Here is an 18228-nt window from a genome sequence, read left to right as displayed (position 1 = left end):
TAGTGTTGACAAAAGACATAGGGAAAACCACAGACATAAACTCTGGCATAGGGATTAAGTTCCACACAATACTTTTGGGAAGCATTTGGTGAATATAAATATTTACATGTTATAACGTGTAGTCTAGCATTTCTTTTCCTAGAAATTTACCATTTTACCTGCACAAATATGCATATTTATGTGTGTGTGTGTGTATAAAGGTTTAGCTGCAGCATTGTTGAATGCATAAAAACATGCAAAGTTAAATGCTCATAAACAGTCATCTGGTTAGACAAGGTATCATAAGCCATTAAGTGGAATGTTATGAAGCTATACAGAAGAATGAGTTAAATCTAAATAAATGTATTGCACTTCTTGCTCTGGCTACCTCTATGATTATGTTTCCCACACCTGCATCTCTCCCCATCACTCACTGTGCTCCAGCCAGACTGCCCTCTTTCTTCTTCCAATGTGCCAGAGAAGGTTTCCTCTCCTCTGGGAAGATCTCTCCCCAGCCCTTGAGGTGGCTCCCTCACTGACACACTCAAGGGCCTCTTTTTCAGAGAGGCCTTACCTGTACATCCCCACTACTGGTGTCTGTTCTTTCTCCTTTTACCTAGCTTTACTTCGCTTCACAGCCTTTAGCAGCACCTGACATTCCACTGTTATCTGTTTGCCTGAGGTCTACTTCTCCCATGAGGGTGCAACCTCTAGGTGAGTAGGGACTTTGTCCGTTCTACTAAAAGCAGTATCTTTAGCATCTAACACAATGGTAAGTAAAGAGTGAGCATTTAGTAAATACTCGTTAAATAAGCTGTTGCAGACATGGAAAGATGTTCAAGGCACAGTGTTAATGGAAAAAAGCCAGTTAAATAAAAGTGTGAAGCATAACTTTTTGGTTAAAAAGAGAGTATATGCAATATTTGCTTTTCTCTGCAAGGAAAATTTTAAAAAGAATCAATTATCTTTAAAAAAAAAAAAGTAAAAAAAAACCCTGCTCCATAAGATCTTTTACAAATTAAGAATAACCTTGTTGGCATTAATATTATAACCTGAAGATATATCCAGGTTGCCTAAATTATGAAGACCAAACAATTTAAGAGAATGTCAAGCAAATGATTTAATTACCTTTCAAGGGTCTTCTTTAAATTGTGATTTGAAAATGTTTAGATTTTTTCTGATTAAGTCACTATTAAACAATCAAGAAAATTTGCAGTATTTAAGCGAATTATTTATGTCTCAAAGTTTAAAAAAAATCTTCAATAACATGGAAAAATTATTCACTTTATACACCAAAACCTTCTTTCCACAAACAAAAGAAGAAAATCTCCTATCTTCATATAGAAAGCAATCTGCTTATCACTCAAAACTTTAATCATAATTTAATTGGAATTGATTAAAAAATAAAGTAACAAACACAAAAATTTCTTCTATAGTTTCAGTACAGACAATTTTTATTAATACTATAGTGTGAACTTAATATATCATGCTTTGTGATATAAAGGTGACTAAGCCAGATTCCGTGCCCTCAAGGAGCACGCCTAGGGGAGATAAAATCCACAAACATTTACAACTCAACAGAAGTACAACCTAGAACAAGCTCAGAGAAAGTGATGGCTCTTGGTGTTTGGGGCAGCTGCTACATACTGAAATAATTACAAATGCAATAAACTCTATTTGATACAAGTCAGAAACAGAGCTTCTCATGCATTGTTTACATTCACCACAAAACTCATTCAGAAAGTTCCTCGTTGGCATTTTCAGCAGATTCACTCTGGATTAGCAAACAGGTCACTGGGGGTACATGTGATAAATGGGCGCGCACATACATGTTTATAGTTTCTACCCCCCTCCCCAAACATTACAAATATCACATAAAATGTTTTCTTGTGCCAGCAAAGAAAAACACCTGGTAAAGAGTTTAGGGCTCATACTGAGATATAAGAAAAATAGACCCCAGGTAGCCAGAAGCTTTTCCAGCAGATGAACACGCAGGAACGAGTTACTCTTTGCCAAAGATGTCTCCATTTTGTAATCAATAAAAAATACTTTTGAAGTGTGAGCCTTCACTAAGAGTTTTATTTTAAGGTCCAGAAGATAAACTCACAGAATTCTCTACCTCTACCTTTGCATTTTGTTGCTCTTTTTTCTGCTAATGAGGAATCACCACAAAACACAGCCTACCAACGACAGAGTTACTCTATTTTAAACATCTTTAGCTCCATTTATATTTATACTTTCTTCAGTTCTAAACACAAAAGTTTGTTTCTTCGTGGTCTAGTTTCCTGGGCTTACCATTCACACTCTCCATATACTATATGTGGAAGATAACATAATAAACATGCAAACAAAAAAGTATACAAAGATCTTGACGAACACAACAGCAAATATTAAAACAAACACAAACAGAAACTCACCTACTGGTATTGAAAGACTAAATGAAGATATTCTGCTCAGCAAGTCTCTATCGCTTAGCTGTTACTATTTAGAGCAGAGGTCTGGCTTCTCTCTAAATTTAGCAATCCACGCTACATTATAATCTGCTCCAGTGAGGGTCAGGCTTTATAAGGCACTCACTGAAGCTGTGGCAAAAGAGAAGCAAGGGCACTTTGAATAAGAAACTGTGCTAGTTTAAACCTGGGAAAGTAACAAAAAGTAACAAAGACAGCTCTATTAGGCCAACATCAAAAGCTTATTTTTATTGGGTTGCATTACAATTTACAACTTGACAACTAGAAATGCATACTTATGTGTGTATGTGTCTATGTGTATGTATTTTAAAATCAATTTTACAGAATCCTCAGAGACAAAACTTATGTGGGGTACAACCTATGCATGCATATATGTATGCATATAAAACAATAAGCCAAACACACAGACAAAATAAAAATAAGCTCATGCTGTCCCCCAAAATGGAAAAGCTCCAGGGTTTAAAATAGTATTATTCAAGAAAACTGTATGCAAAATGGTAAAACAAAATGGATTTAAATATTTCACCTGCCATCTAAGAGACTAAATTTCTTGGATATTCCACAAGACAAAAAAGACAGTGAAGTATTAAAATGATTCAATCAACCAAAATTCAAAACTAAGCACCCTATTCATGAAATAAACATTTTTTGAATACATTCCTATTTAAGTCTAAATGGAAAGAGTTTTAGGTTTAACATAATAGATGAATTTCACCCACCTCCCTCTATTAATATTCTAGCTGTCCTGGGTCCTTCGCAGATTCCATCCCTTACTCCCAACAGGACTCAGGGCCCAAGTGTGATGATGGGCCAGCACTCAGATGGACTGGCCTCTTGCCAACAGTGCACTAATTCTGCCAGTTGTCCAGCACACCGTGAGTAGACTGCCCTGTTGTATGTGCTCTTGCTGGTGCTCTCCTTCTTTCATTCCCTTCATTTTGGAAAGAATGTGATCTGCCAGAGGACTTCTTACTGTTCCTAAAAGGGGATGATTGTTCTTCTGGTCTCGATAATACTTGAAGTGTGATAATCTGCCTTATGTAATATGTTACACTGCTAATATGCACATATAACTATGCTATCCAAACAACCTCAACTTTAGGAATACGCATACACAGGGGGTGCCTCGGTGGCTCAGTTGGGTGAGCATCTGACTTTGGCTCAGGTCATCAACTTATGGTTCGTGGGTTTGAGCCCCGCAACTGGCTCTGCGCTGACAGCTTAGAGCCTGGAACCTGCTTCGGATTCTGTGTCTCCCTCTCTCTCTCTCTAATATAAACAAATAAACATTAAAAAAAAAAAAGTTGTTTGGGAAAACAACTTGACCTTTAAGAATCATGAGTATGCACACAGGACAGTGGGGTGGAAATCTTCTGCAAAGGGATAAAAGAAAATTGTTTCGGCTCTGTGAGCCACATGGTCTGTTTCAACTACTCAATTCTGCTGTTATAGACTGAAAGCAGCCACAGACAATATGTAAACAGGCGGTCGTGACTGTATGGCAATAGAACTTTATTTACAGAAAACAAGTGGTAGATCAGGCTGGGCTCCCAGGTTGCAGTCTGCCACCCCCCCATTCTAATACAGTGTGTCCAACAGGAGTGTCTGTGACGGTGGAAATGTTCTAGATTTGTACTGTCTAATACGGCCACTACTAGACACATGTAGCTGTTGAGCCCTTGAAATGTGGCTGGTGTAACTGAGGAATTAAAATTTAATTTTTATGAATTACAATGAAAATAGCCAATGTGGCCAGTCGTTACGGTGGGCAACCCAGTTCTAAAGCATTCATTATAGCCTAACCCACTTCAATTTAATAAAAAGGTGAAAATACATACAAAGAATATGACGTTTTTAAATAAAGTGGCTTGGAGGAGCGTTTTGCCCAAATTTCAAAACCTGGTGGCTATTGTGAGAAAAGAAGAATCCAGCAAACTTCAAAGTGAAACTCTCTCTGGGTAGTAAATAACCCTGGAGACAGTATGAAGGAAAAAAAAAAAAAAAAAAAAAAAAAAAAAAAAAAGACTTTCCGTTCTAAGATAATAAAAGTTACCAGGCAGCAACATCATCTCCAAAGTATAAAGTGTTTGGGAATGGCACCGTAACACCAGCACACAAAACTGGCAATGTGATTGCCACTTCACGGCAACATTCCCATGAAGCACTTTGTGCTCAGGAGGAACGTTCAAGAACTACCTTTTATTCTATACTCCAAATGAGCGAAATAATGTACCATAAGAAGAATGAACTAAAAATTTCCTAAAGTTATAAACTCTCCTCCTTTCCATTAAAGCTAAAACTCTAGGAACATACATCATAAAATCCTTCACTAAAAGTCGTGTCCAGGAGTCATTCAGGTTCATAAAAATGATCTCAGAAGAAGCAAAAATAATTAAGTTGCTCTCTAAAAGTGTAAATTACTAACATTCTAAAGCAATAGACCAGATAAATGCCTACAATAACACTACACTTTGTTGCCAAGAACAACATTATCTTTTTAAATGTCCTTATGATTTTGTACCAAACAGCCTCTGTACTCAAAATCATCCCCAGCCTCTACAGAATTCTTCATTATATCTCCAGGCACATTCTATGTAAGTTTTAGTTTTTATAATAATTGGAAAAAAAAAAAAAAAAAAAAAAACAACGAAATTTCAAATAGTAGCCTATTTATAAAAAAAAAAGTTTCTAAATAAAATCAGATATTCCCTTCTTTAGTACAAAAATATTAGTCACTCAAATGCCACTCTACTTAATACTGGTTCAGATTACATACATATAAACATGTTACCGAGTCTTCTTACACAGTGAATGACAAAAACATTTTCCCTCTAAAATCTAAAATAGTACTTTAAAGAAATATAGGCCAAGGTCACCTGGGTGGCTCAGTTGGTTAAGCATCTGACTTCGGCTCAGATCATGATCTCGTGGTCTGTGATTTGGAGCCCATGTCAGGCTCTGTGCTGACAGCTCAGAGCCTGGAGCCTGTTTCATGTTTCAGATTCTGTATCTCCCTCTCTCTCTGCCCCTCCCCCACTCACACCTGTCTCTCTGTCTCTCAAAAATGAATAAACGGTAAAAAAAAAAAAAATTAAATATCACTATTATATTCATGTCCCATTTACTCTTATCCTTAATGGTATGAAAGAACAAAAATAATCTTTCTTAAAGAGTACCAAACTTAATAATAGTTCTCCCCTCAAAAACTTGACAACCATCTCCAGAGGGACATTAATGGTGGAAATTTAAATTGTGCTAAGCAACCACCTTACAAGGGAAGAGTGACCAAAACCCAAAGGAATTGTGCTGTGGAAAAAAAGCACTAAGAGCTTACTACTCATCTAAATCTTTTTCTGATATAGAGGCATCATGATAAAATTTTCATTATCATATTTCCAAAACAATTTCACACCTTACACTTATTAGCGTATCTACCTTGGTTCTGAATGGTGATACCTTGTTTTCCTTTTAGCAAAAATAGAAATATTCTAAAAATCACATTTTAAGTATCAATGTACAACTTCTTCAGAGAAATAAATTAAGACAATGTGTAATGTCTGGGAATGCAAGCTGGTGCAGCCACTCTGGAAAACAGTATGGAGGTTCCTCAAAAAACTAAAAATAGAACTACCCTACGACCCAGAAATTGCACTACTAGGCATTTATCCACAGGATACAGGTGTGCTGTTTCGAAGGGACACGTGCACCCCCACGTTTATAGCAGCACTATCAACAACAGCCAAAGTATGGAAAGAGCCGAAATGTCCATCGAGGGATGAATGGGTAAAGAAGATGTGGTATATATACACAATGGAGTATTACTTGGCCATGAAAAAGAATGAAATCTTGCCATTTGCAACTACGTGGATGGAACTGGAGGGTATTATGCTAAGTGAAATTAGTCAGAGAAAGACAAATATCATATGACTTCACTCACATGAGGACTTTAAGAGACAAAAAAATGAACATAAGGGAAGGGAAATAAAAAATAATATAAAAACAGGGAGGGGACAAAACAGAAGCGACTCATAAAAGTGGAGAACAAACTGAGGGTTGCTGGAGGGGTTGTGGACAGGGGATGGGCTAAATGGGTAAGGGGCACTAAGGAATCTACTCCTGAAATCATTGGTGCACTATATGCTAACTAATTTGGATGTAAATTTAAAAAATTAAAAAAAAAAAAAAAAGACAATGTGCAATGTCACTTATTTCCCCTTAAGTGAAGTTATTTTATAAAACTTTTAGAAGTTGAATAAAACCCTAAAATGCTTTCACTCTATCAATTCATGTCCTCTGCTTAATGTAGATTGTAAGAAGTAGTTCAGGGCATGCATATTCCCTTCTCTGGGCCCTTCTCCTTTCCCCAGATGGATTCTCTCCCCCAGATCCTTCCCTTCCTCCCTTAACAACTAACCAGGCATATTCATTCAACTTCACAGATAGTCTAATGTTACTGATGTGATTCTTAAAGTCTCTCAACACTTTGAAACACAAACACACACACACACACACACACACACACACACACACACCAGAGATTTATAAGAGCACACTTTGGCTTTTAGAAAGCCAGGTTCTCAAAAATAATGTTTCAAAGTATTTTAATAGCAAAACGCCCCAAAACCTCTGTTCTAGTTAAGTTAAAACAATTAGAACTTTTGTCTACAAGCAAAAGTATTGTGATGACTGCATACCTACAATATTTCAAACCACAAATTCTAAGAATTTAGAGGAAATGGTGGCATAAAATAAGTACATGCCAAAGATTGGGCAGCTGTGGTTTAAATATATATTAATTTGTATTTTGGGGGGTGCTTATTATGTGTTAAGCATTATTCCAGAGCAGTGATCTCATTCTGGGGTAATTATGTGCCCTGCAAGGGAACATGTGGCAATGTCTGTAGATATTCTTTTGTCATGCTGGGGAAGTGCAGATGCTACTGAAATCTAGTAGGTAGAGGATATAGGTGCTGCTAATAATGGACAATGCACAGGAGAGCCCCCCCGCCCCCCCAACAAAGGGTTATCTGGTCCAAAATTTTAAGTGTGCCAAGGTTGGAAAATCCCACACTAAAAAGGAAAAAAAATTGTGAGCAAAACCAGAGACAGCCTATGCTCTCCAGAGTTAAAAGCTGTGCACATACATCTAAACATACCAGAGCAGTAACCAGGCAGATATTTCCTTGAGTGACTTATTTCTGTTTGCCAAACATTGATGTTAATTTTAGAGAAAACACATTTATCACTGAGTAGCTTGTCATAACTAAAATCAAAAGTGCAATCAGTATACAAAATAAATGCTTGCCACAGTCTTTAATACTAATTGCTGTCTTTCCACATGGATAATTGTGCATCCTCTGATGATCAGGCGGAAGACGGAGGGTAGGTAACAATGTGGGATTGAAGAGGGAGGCAGAAAATGTGGAGGGCGAGCGAACAAACTTTCCCTACTTACGGATATCACGGCACTGAGATAAAAAGACCACAAGGAAAAGATAAAAACTATATGACTGAAAACTACAACTGTTTAATTTTTTGGACTTGGAGAAAACAATGATGTGTTAAGTAGAAAGAGAAAAAAACCTAAACGCCCACCAAATTCTATATACATGATACAATCTAATCTACACAAAACACACGTGGTCAAGAGAGTGCATAGAGTTCAGGGAGCATTTTATTCCTGTTCTGTTATTTGTCTGTATTTTCTATAATGTAAGAATGCATAGCTTTTTTAATTAGAAAAATTGCATGTTTAAATGGGAACTCTTTAACCTTTTTTGAAGTTTAAAGCAATCCCCAAAGTGTGGCAATAATATTATCTGTGCATAAGAAGAAATATGACCTAGGCTCCAAATATCATTTCCTACTAAAGAACAAAGGTCTCTTGGATAAATGACTGATTCCAAGGTTAGAGCAGGGAAGATTCAACATGATTCTCAGAAGTCATGTGTCAGAAAGTACTGAATGGCTTTTAACAAAGAAAGATAAAAATAGATCAAACTACATAAAAACTATCCTGAAGACAATCCACTGACATCACCTGAGACAATGTGGCCACAAAAATAATTAACAACAGCGTGGAGAATAACTCAGTGAGTAAAATAAGAGTCTGGAGGTCCAAACTCATTTATTTTAGCGAAAAGAAACAGATCAGTGCACAAGGGAAAGAGAAGTAATTAGACATAAATGTAAGTTTTCTTTTCAGTAGAATGCCAATGGAAAAATACAGAAGGAACATGGAGTTAGAAAATCATTGTGCCAAAAACTGATTCTTGCAAGGATCATCAATGGATGCTAAAAGTGCCCTGACACACTGTGTGCGCGTGTGCATGCGCATATGTAGAGGTGCTTGATGATCAACAGGATATTCGAAAAGCCTCAAAGCATCTTCACATCAGTTACAAAAAGAAAATGCTAACTCTGCAGTGCAGCAACAAGATAACACCTCAACCCAGGGACAACAGACATCACATGACTCCAGACGGTTTACAGTTAGAACAGGATATTATCTGCGTGGCATTCCAAACAAAAATGCATGATCTGAATCTAATGATGAGGAAACAAAGGCACATCTAGGGACATTCTCCAAAACAACTGGCCTGTATTCTTCAAAAATGTTAATGTCTCAAAAACAAAAACAAAAACAAAATAAAAACAAAAATCAAAGAACTATAGCAAATTAAAGGAGACTCAAAAGGACATTACTAAATGCAGCATGTAATCCTTGAGTGCATGCTGTACTGTGAGGAATTATATACATATTATGTGTGTGTGTGTGTGTGTGTGTGTGTGTGTGTCTATACACACACACACGTAATGTATTTAGGATAGTACTGGGGGTAATTGATGAAACTGGAGTGTAGACTATGGCGGTAAGTATGGTATCTATTATAAATTCACTGAATTTTACTATTGTACTGTGGTTCTTTAACAGAAATATCTTGTAAAGAAATATGCTCTGATGAAAAAAGGGGCAAAGTGTATACAACCTCCTTTTACATGGATCAGAAATAAAGTGAATATGTAATTATAGAACCAAGGAGCAAAGGCAAACATTGGAAGACATACATGCTTTAATGAATGAGGGTGGGCAACAAGAGTAATTCAGAGAGCTGAAAAGGCCCAAGAACCTAAAAAACACAGGGATTTTGTATTTTTGGGGACTGCTTAGAAATAAAGCTTGCCATAGAGAGAGTTACTCTAACTTCCCAGATCCTTCAGAATTTGGTCAGCTGTGATGTAGGAAATTACCCTGCTGTATTGATTGCACACTCCAGTAAAAAAGCAAACAAACAAGCAAAATAAAACCCAACTCTAGATTTGAAGATCCTTAGAATACATTACTCTGGTTAATGTATTTCTTTCTATTTGTCCCATGTACAGTATTACACCCAAACGCTTTTACTGTAACATCATAATGAGGGTTCTTTATACTGCTGCACATACAGACTACACAAAATCCTTGGCACAGCAAGCTATATAACCTGCTTAGCAATGCCCTGCACTAGGTATGTTATTCCTGCCACGGAAGTAAATATTCTTCTATATTACAGTCCTAATTGAGGAGATATTCAGAAGGATGATATGAAAGAAACTATTATTAAGGATTACCAGTAAAGTCAGCATTAAAAAAATGTGTATGTATGCAAAATATGTGAGGGTTTTTTTTAAGTGTTTTATTTATTTTTGAGACACAGAGAGAGACAGAGTGCAAATGGGGGAGGGGCAAAGAGAGAGGGAGATACAGAATCTGAAGAAGGATCCAGGCTCTGAGTTGTCAGCACAGAGCCCGAGGCAGGGGTTTGAACCCACGAACCGTGAGATCATGACCTGAGCCGAAGTTGGGTGCCTAACCGACTGAGCCACCAGGGTGCCCCAGATGTGAGGTTCTTAAAGCTAAGAAGTTCTAGCTTTGAGCAATTCAAAACAAATACCTAAAGCCAAAATTATGGTTCCTAAACAGAAAAGGCTTCTAAAATTTTTAAATAAAACAGGCCATTATTTTTTCTATATATCTAGAAAATATTTATCTAAGCAAAAACCACCTAAGCACAAAATACTACATAATAACTGATGAAGGGGTGCCTGAGTGGCTCCCTGAGCCTGAGTGGCTCAGTTGGTTAACCATCTGACTCTTGATTTTGGCTCAGGTCATGATCTCACACTTCTTGGAATCCAGTCCCATGGCAGCCTCGTGTTGGAATCTGTGCCAACAGTGTGGAGCCTGCTTGGAATTCTCTCTCCCTCTGTCTCTGCTTCTCCCCTGCTTGTAGGTACATACACTCTCTATCAAAATAAACAAACATTTAAAAAAAACTGATTAAAAAAAGATATATTCCAGAATTTTCCTATCAAATTACTTTTTTCCTTCAATACAAGCAATGAAAATATTTTTCAAAAAGCAATTTAAAACACTTATTGATGGGGTGCCTGGCTGGCTCATTTGGTAGAATGTGTGACTCTTCATATCAGGATTGTGAGTTCAAGTCCCACATTGTGTGTAGAGATTACTTAAATATAAATATTTAAATAAACTTAGAACAATTTATTGAGGGGCACCTGAGTGGCTCAGTTGGTTAAGCGTCCAACTTCGGCTCAGGTCATGATCTCACTGTTTGTGAGTTCAAGTCCCGCTTCGGGATCTGTGCTGACAGCTCAGAGCCTGGAGCCTCCTTCAGATTCTGTGTCTCCCTCTCTCTTCCCTCCCCCCTTCCCCCCCCCCCCCCCCCCCCCCGGCTTGTGCTCTCTCTTTCAAAGATAAATAAATATTTTTTAAAAATGTATCAATCAACTGAATTATCAACAGAATAAATATAAAATCTCACAAGTTGATGATTTGGAAGGGCTATATCTATCAAGATATGATTTTATGTTACTCTTTGTTTACCTTATTAACATATGGTCATACCATTTATATTATAATGCATACCACTCTATTACTTGAATAAGGTGTGAAAAAATACTTTTTATAGAGAAAATAATTCCTTAAAAATTGATAATAAGATCAGTTCATCATATACCCATGGTTGCACATTTAGAGAAAATAAGGAAAACAGATGGAGATAAAATATCTATAAATCTAACTTTAAGTAATGGCCACTGTATACATTTTAACATACTACATAATTCTCTATTAGGTTGGTACCTACATACAGAAAATATTTAAATCCAATTCTATCACCTTTTCTAACGTTACAGCAAAGAATAACCTAAAAAATGTCCTTGCATTAGAACTTGCAGTTACAAGATTTGATTCAATGACATCCTCTAGGATCTTTATTTTATTTTGTTTATTTTTTTAAGTTTATTCGCTTATTTTTGAGAGAGAGAGAGAGAGACAGAGAGCAAGCAGGGGAGGGACAGAGAGAGGGAGAGACAGAATTCCAAGCAGGCTCTGCACTTGAACCACCCAGACGCCCCACAGGATCTTTATTTTAAAACCTATGTGTTCTAAGGGGGCTCCAGGGGCTCAGACAGTTAACCATCCAGCTCTTGATTTTGGCTCAAGTCATGATCTTGCAGTTTGTGGAATCCAGCCCCTCATGGAGCTCTGCACTGACAGCGTGGAGCCTGCTTGGAATTCTCTCTCTCTCTCTCTCTCTCTCTCTCTCTCTCAATATAAATAAACTTAAAAAAATTAAAAGCTATGTGTTCCAATGCATCACTTTAGGAAAATCAGAATCATTTTATTTTATTGGACTCTGTTAAACTGTAAAGTACCACTAACACACTGATGGCATAAAAACTAACAGTATAAAAGGGCATAAAGTGAAAAATAAAGACACTTTCCAACTTTTACTCATGATCTTATGTCCATGGAGTAGCATTCCACTCCATGTAAACAATAACGAATTTAAACCTTTGACATTGTCCGACTTGTATCCTTTCAGAAAATGTCTATGCATATATGTCAACAAATTCACATACGTGTGTGCATAGAAAATGGGTTGAACATTTACAATGAGCACCCAAGATATGCCAGACCATGTGCTATCAAACGATCCATAAATTCATCAGTTTACCATGTGTACTACTCCGAGGGGAGATGGGGACGATGGCAAAGGCTACGTATGTATGGAAATAGAAGGTATACCAGAAATCTCTGCACCCTCCCCTTAATCTAGTATAAACCCAAAACTGCTCTAAAAAAGTAGTCTTAAAAAAAAAAAAAAAAAAAAAAAAGAATCAGCAGGGAGTAGTGCCAAATTCCAGAGAGCAAATCATTTTATTAAAGTTGATTCTGTGTCACATGCAAAACTGGTAGGAGTCTATATGACTACTTGTTCAAGTGGGAAGTTAGAAGATAAAGTTATAGAAATGGGGATTGAAGTATATTCCATTCTTCTCTTAACCAAGGAGAGGAAAAGAGAATCTTCTAGAAAAAGGATTACACCCCTGACTAGTAACCAGTGGGAGAATTTTGCTTTGGAGCATTTGCTTAAAAAACATGATCATGGATTTGCAGGAAACTCAAAGGTGGTGGTGGGCAGGCATCCAGACATTTCCACATTTATGAGTTCTCTCAACCAAGCCTGCAACCATTCCCCCCACCCCCTCACCCTGCCCAGAAGGGGACCTGCCCAGGCCTGTCTGGCAGATGAAGCCTTATTTGAAGGGTGGCACAAAAATCACTTACCATCCACACGAGTATTTCACAATTGCCAAAGCACGAACTGAATAGAAATGTCAAAGCCAAGCCCCGGACTTGGTGGTATACAGCACACTGATGATATGGGACTGTATTCCTTGGAATAGTTTTATAGCAGTGGACTACATAAATTCAAATGTAAAAAGACAAAATCCCCAAACACTGAACAAAAAGTAGCACAGACCTATAAATTCTCAAGTACATTTTTTTTTTTAAGGTTCAAACATAAAGAGAATAGCTTGTTTGTATTTATTTATCAAACATATGACTGGTACTAGTCAACAGGAATTCAACAGGGGTTAATCAGACAGATTGCACAGTGCTAGTTTTCTACCAAGTGGAGGTTTAACCCAAGCACTGCACAAAAACCTGGGGAGTGCGAGTTAACAAGAATTAATAGTTTCCAGTATGTTAAAATAATCCCATGATGCATTTGAGTTGTGGTTGTGTTTATTAATGTTTTAACAATATGTTTTACTTTTTTTTTTTAAGTTTATGGATTTGAGAGAGACAGAGACATCATGAGTAGGAGAGGGGCAGAGAGAGAGAGAGAGAGAGAGAGAGAGAGAGAAACCCTAAAGCTCCGCGGTGACAGCAGAGAGCCCAAGACAGGGCTCAAACTCACAAAACCATGAGATCATGACCTGAGCTGAAACAAAGAGTCGGATGCTTAACCAACTGAGCCACCTAAGTGCCATGTTTTTTGTTTTTGTTTTTTTTTTTTTTTTTTACTTTTTAACTTACAAGTGATAGCCATGAAGCATAGAACCCTTTGAAAACCAGGGACCCAAAACCCAGATCTTCATCTAACAATCCGATAACGCGCTGATGTGTCAAACCACTTGCTTGAGGTCATGCATTCCATTCTAACATTGGTGATAAAGCAGAGATAAAAAGCAAAAAATGCCTTCCCATCAGGGGCTTCATACAGGGACCAGTCAGGGCCAGAAACTGATCAACCCGGTTTCCATTCAGTGTACTTTCCAAAAAGCCAACCAAAGTTGTAGCATGGGCTAGGGCAATTATTTACATGATACTCGAAGGCAGTTTTTTCATTATTTGCCTCATAGACTTTATGGTTTAGAATTAGATAGAGTAAAGCATAAATATTAATTTTCAAGGCTAGTTCAGCACTTGGATAAATTGAACTGGCACAGGCTACCTCCCCCAATGCCAAGTGGTTTTCCACGGAGTTCCGTTACGGAAACATGTATCTTTAGTGAGAGGATTTAACAAAAGTCCTGCTTCTGAGAGACATGTAAATAAGAAATTTATGGCACAATGGTTTCTAGTATCACAGGAGCTGGTTATCACATTGTTTCCTGCAGAGGCTCACCTCTAACAAAAGCACAATCTTCACACTCCTCAATACCAAAGCCAGACACCTTTCCCCTAGGCAGCAATTTCCTCTGTCCGTGCAACGTGGGGTTCTCCTTCCTGTTTATAATAACCTCATTCTATTACCTCGTGTACTGAGAAAAACACGTGCCATTTGTTTTTCTTAGAAACGATCACAAAAAAAAAAAAAAAAAAAAAAAAAAAAAAAAAAAAAATCCAGGAAGCTGTCGTAGTTTGAAAAGAAGTAAGGTCCTCTGTGCAAATGAACAAGAACAGGAGGACAGTAGAATATTCTAAAACTGCTCACCCAACAGTGGCTTATGATATATTCTCTGCAGTGTGTAACAGTTTGTATTCCTTCTGATTACTCACCTCTGCCTGGTGGTTTTCTTGATATTTACTTAAAAGTCCTCAAAGATAATAGTACATCTAACCATTGTTTTTTGAAAGTCTTCATCTAACATAAAATTTGAAATATGAATAGACAAAATATAATTCTACATCTTTCAAACACTTTGCTCAACATAAGCCAAATCATTCCATTTGGCATTTAACTGCCCCAAAAGTACACTTGCTGAAGAGACCCATGGCATCAGCATCAACATCAGAGTGAGCTAAGAATGAGAAGTACTTTTGCGCATACTCTGCTCACATCAGTGCATGTTATATTACAAAATCAGAAATTATTCTAAGTCATGTGTTTTATTCCCTAGTAGATGCAAAGGGAAGATACTGCAGAAACTCTTAATGACAACCACAATCCTGCATTAAAATGGTTCACATTAATCTGATTATTACATCCCTGATTTATCTCTCAGGTTTAACTGTTTCAGCAACATCTCTAATCCACTGAATAAAAGTAGGAAAAAAATAGATCAGAACAGTCCAACTGGAAAGAAGTCAAAGTGAGAGAATAAAAACTCCTAAAATTCCTTTAAGGTATAGATTTGAAGAATTCCATGGATCAGAGATTCAGAAATATTTAAAAACTAAACTTCAGAAAGAATTTCCTGCTTATTTTCTAGGTATTTATATTTTAGTTATTTTGGAAAATTTCAAAGCATATTGTAATCAAGGACAAAATATTCCAATAGGTGGCATTTTCTTTTCCATTGTTTGTTTTCATGTCTATTATCAGCTTCCTGCTACCACCAATGCTGAAGATAGTGGTTTGTACTTTTGGATGTAGTCTTAAACATGTGATGTCACATTTTATAAACTACTCGAGAGCAAGAACATACGATCAAAGTGTGCTTTAAAATATAATCTACTACTTTCATGATCTTAAAAAGTAGACATATTGAGGAAAACATACCTTTGAATGAAATCACTGCTAGCTCCAGTATAGTTGGCTGAAAAACTGCAGCCAATATTTATTTTATAAATATTTATGATGTTATAATATTTTATGTAATTGTTTTTCTTGGGGGTTGTCCTCCCTGGAATGCTGTCCATTTTCTGGTTTGCCAAATTCATCAGCCCTTCCAGACTTGGTTCAAAATCTCACTTTCTCCAGGAATTAGCCCTCCCACTGAGCTCCACCCTTTCTGGAATTCACCTTTGTGTCTGTACTGCTCTGGTTGGGGATTGGAGAAGGCTGTGGGGAGGTGGGGTCATTTGAGCTGAGAAGGATTTGAGTAAATTTGATATGCAGAAATGGGTGGAGGAAGGCATTCTAGGAGCAGGAAGCCGGTGGGTGGGTAGAGGAGTAACAACATTGTTCCAAGTAGAGCTGGAAGATTGGCAGGCACCACCAGAGAAGCCACTCAAACCCACAAAGGGCTCTCAAAGGTAGGAGCTGACATAAGCAGAACCTAAGCAAACCTATGAGCTGACATAAGCAGAACAGAGCTTTAGGATAATTTCATCATTCAGTCCCTATTGGTTCAGGGGCTGATCTATCTCCTGGAGGACAGCACAAGCCTCTTGAAGATAAAGATCATGTCTTATTCCTTTCTTTTTTAAGCTTATTTATTTACTGAGAGACAGAGAGAGAGAGAGAGAGAGAGAGAGAGAGAGAGAGAGAGAGAAACACACACACGCAGGGCTTGAACTCACAAACTGTGAGATCATGACCTGAGCTGAAACCAAGAGTCCGACATTTGACTGACTGAGCCACCAGTCGCCCCTCATGTCTTAATCTCTGTGACTCATTGGTCATACCAGATGCACACCAAGATCTTTCTTATTAATGAGATATAATTATTGGCATATTTTTTGAGTCTCTCTTTAAAAATAATTTTTATCTTCCCAAATCTAGGAAGATGAGCATATAGCAAAACTAATGCCAATACAATTTTACACTGAAATGTTTCCTCAACTAGGCCTGTAATTGTGTTCTTCTCAACTGTAAATAGACAGGATTGACCCTAAAAATAACAACTTGTTTTTTTATAACATTTTACAGTACAGGGCATCCTCAAAGTCACCCTGCAAGTTTGGTATATATATATATGAAGAAACTGCAAGCAAGGAAGATTGCCTTGGAAAATACATCTCATCCCGGAAGCTGGAGCCATGGTTTTCTCCAATTCCCAGGGCTATGGTTGTGCTTGGCTGTCTCCCAGAGACCATCCATAATCATTTCCTACCAGATCAGAAGAGGCTACTTAATGGGCCTGCTTTACTCCACAATCAACAGACCAGGAAGAGATTCTTCTGCTCAGAGGGTGATCAATGTAATTTAAAGGGCTGCTTTGTCTTCTGGGTTTAACACAATCCCACAATAGACAAGTGACAAGAGACAAAACTGCCAATTTTCTTCCCTAAATTATTAATTGGGAAAGTAAATACTAACTTTTTCCTTCTGAGGCTGAAATAGCTTTCTACTTTTCATTCGTGGAGTTTTGTTATACTCTGATAAGACGCACCGGCCGAGAGGTTTAAATTCCACAGTGATACAGTTCATATAAATATGCGTTGACGATATACTAATGTATGCTTCAACAATATCTGGCCGTGATACTGGATTGGCTACATTGCCCTTAGACAGTGTGAAGACTTGGCTTTGAAGCTTCATTAAAACTTCTTTAAAATCTTCAAAGTCTGGGAAGACGTTTTAAAAATCATACATACAACAAATTTCCTTGTTGACTTTGGGAAACATCAACATTTAAAAAGTCCATAACATAATAAAAGAAACCTAAAGGTCAGGAAACACAAGTTATAAAGTTGCAAATATCCAGGGAAGTGTACGTATGAAAATAAGCAAATGCTGAGTAGAAGTCTTGCGGGCACATGTTCTGAGTGTGGCCCTTAAAAGCTTACATGAGTACACTTCTCCGAACAATGCCACTCATGACAGTTTGACCCTTCTTTTTCGGAAACGGTTTATGAGACATAGAAGAAATCAGTGTCTCTGCTTCATTCACAGCTTGCTTTTTTTGGTTAAATTAAATGTATCTGCACCCCTCGTTCAGACTTATCTGCAAATTACTTTGTCATTTTCCAAAAAGGATGAAAATTAGCTTTCGGTACGATATTCATAAGCCTGTGACACAAGCATTGAGTAATGCCACCTACCTTTGAGTTTTGTGGAGAAGTTAAAATGTGAGGTGAATAGTTTATGGAAATGCATTGTTTGCAAGACGGTCCTTTGCAAACTGAGGTGTAACTGTTTGAACATGGAAACGAGTAACTGCATAAGCTGAACTCCAAGTATAGAGAAAGAATATTTGCATTCATATTAGTCTTCTGTTTTGTTCAACAATGACAATTTTTAGAAACTATAATACTTCCAACTTCTCCTTTTAAAAAACTTCATTATGGAAAATTTCAAACACACCCCAAAGT

General features: G+C 37.3%; 1 protein-coding gene across 3 annotated transcripts in view; it reads right to left on the bottom strand.

The window, feature by feature from the left end:
- BZW2 (basic leucine zipper and W2 domains 2) overlaps positions 1–18228 on the bottom strand; it is a 62783-nt gene that overhangs the window by 40369 nt on the left and 4186 nt on the right. The window contains exon 1 of one of the 3 annotated variants that reach the window (XM_042919494.1): positions 2397–2478. The exons of 1 other annotated variant lie outside the window; for it this stretch is intronic. The gene's annotated coding sequence lies outside the window, so the exon portion shown is untranslated. Of the gene's footprint in view, positions 1–413; positions 593–2396; positions 2479–18228 lie in introns of those variants that run through there. One more of the 3 variants, XM_042919487.1, reaches the window with a different exon arrangement.

The sequence above is a fragment of the Panthera leo genome, chromosome A2, assembly GCF_018350215.1.
Source record: "Panthera leo isolate Ple1 chromosome A2, P.leo_Ple1_pat1.1, whole genome shotgun sequence".
Lineage (NCBI taxonomy): Eukaryota > Metazoa > Chordata > Mammalia > Carnivora > Felidae > Panthera > Panthera leo.
The sequence above is the reverse complement of the archived record's forward strand: the minus strand, read 5'-3'. Positions and strand labels throughout refer to the sequence as shown.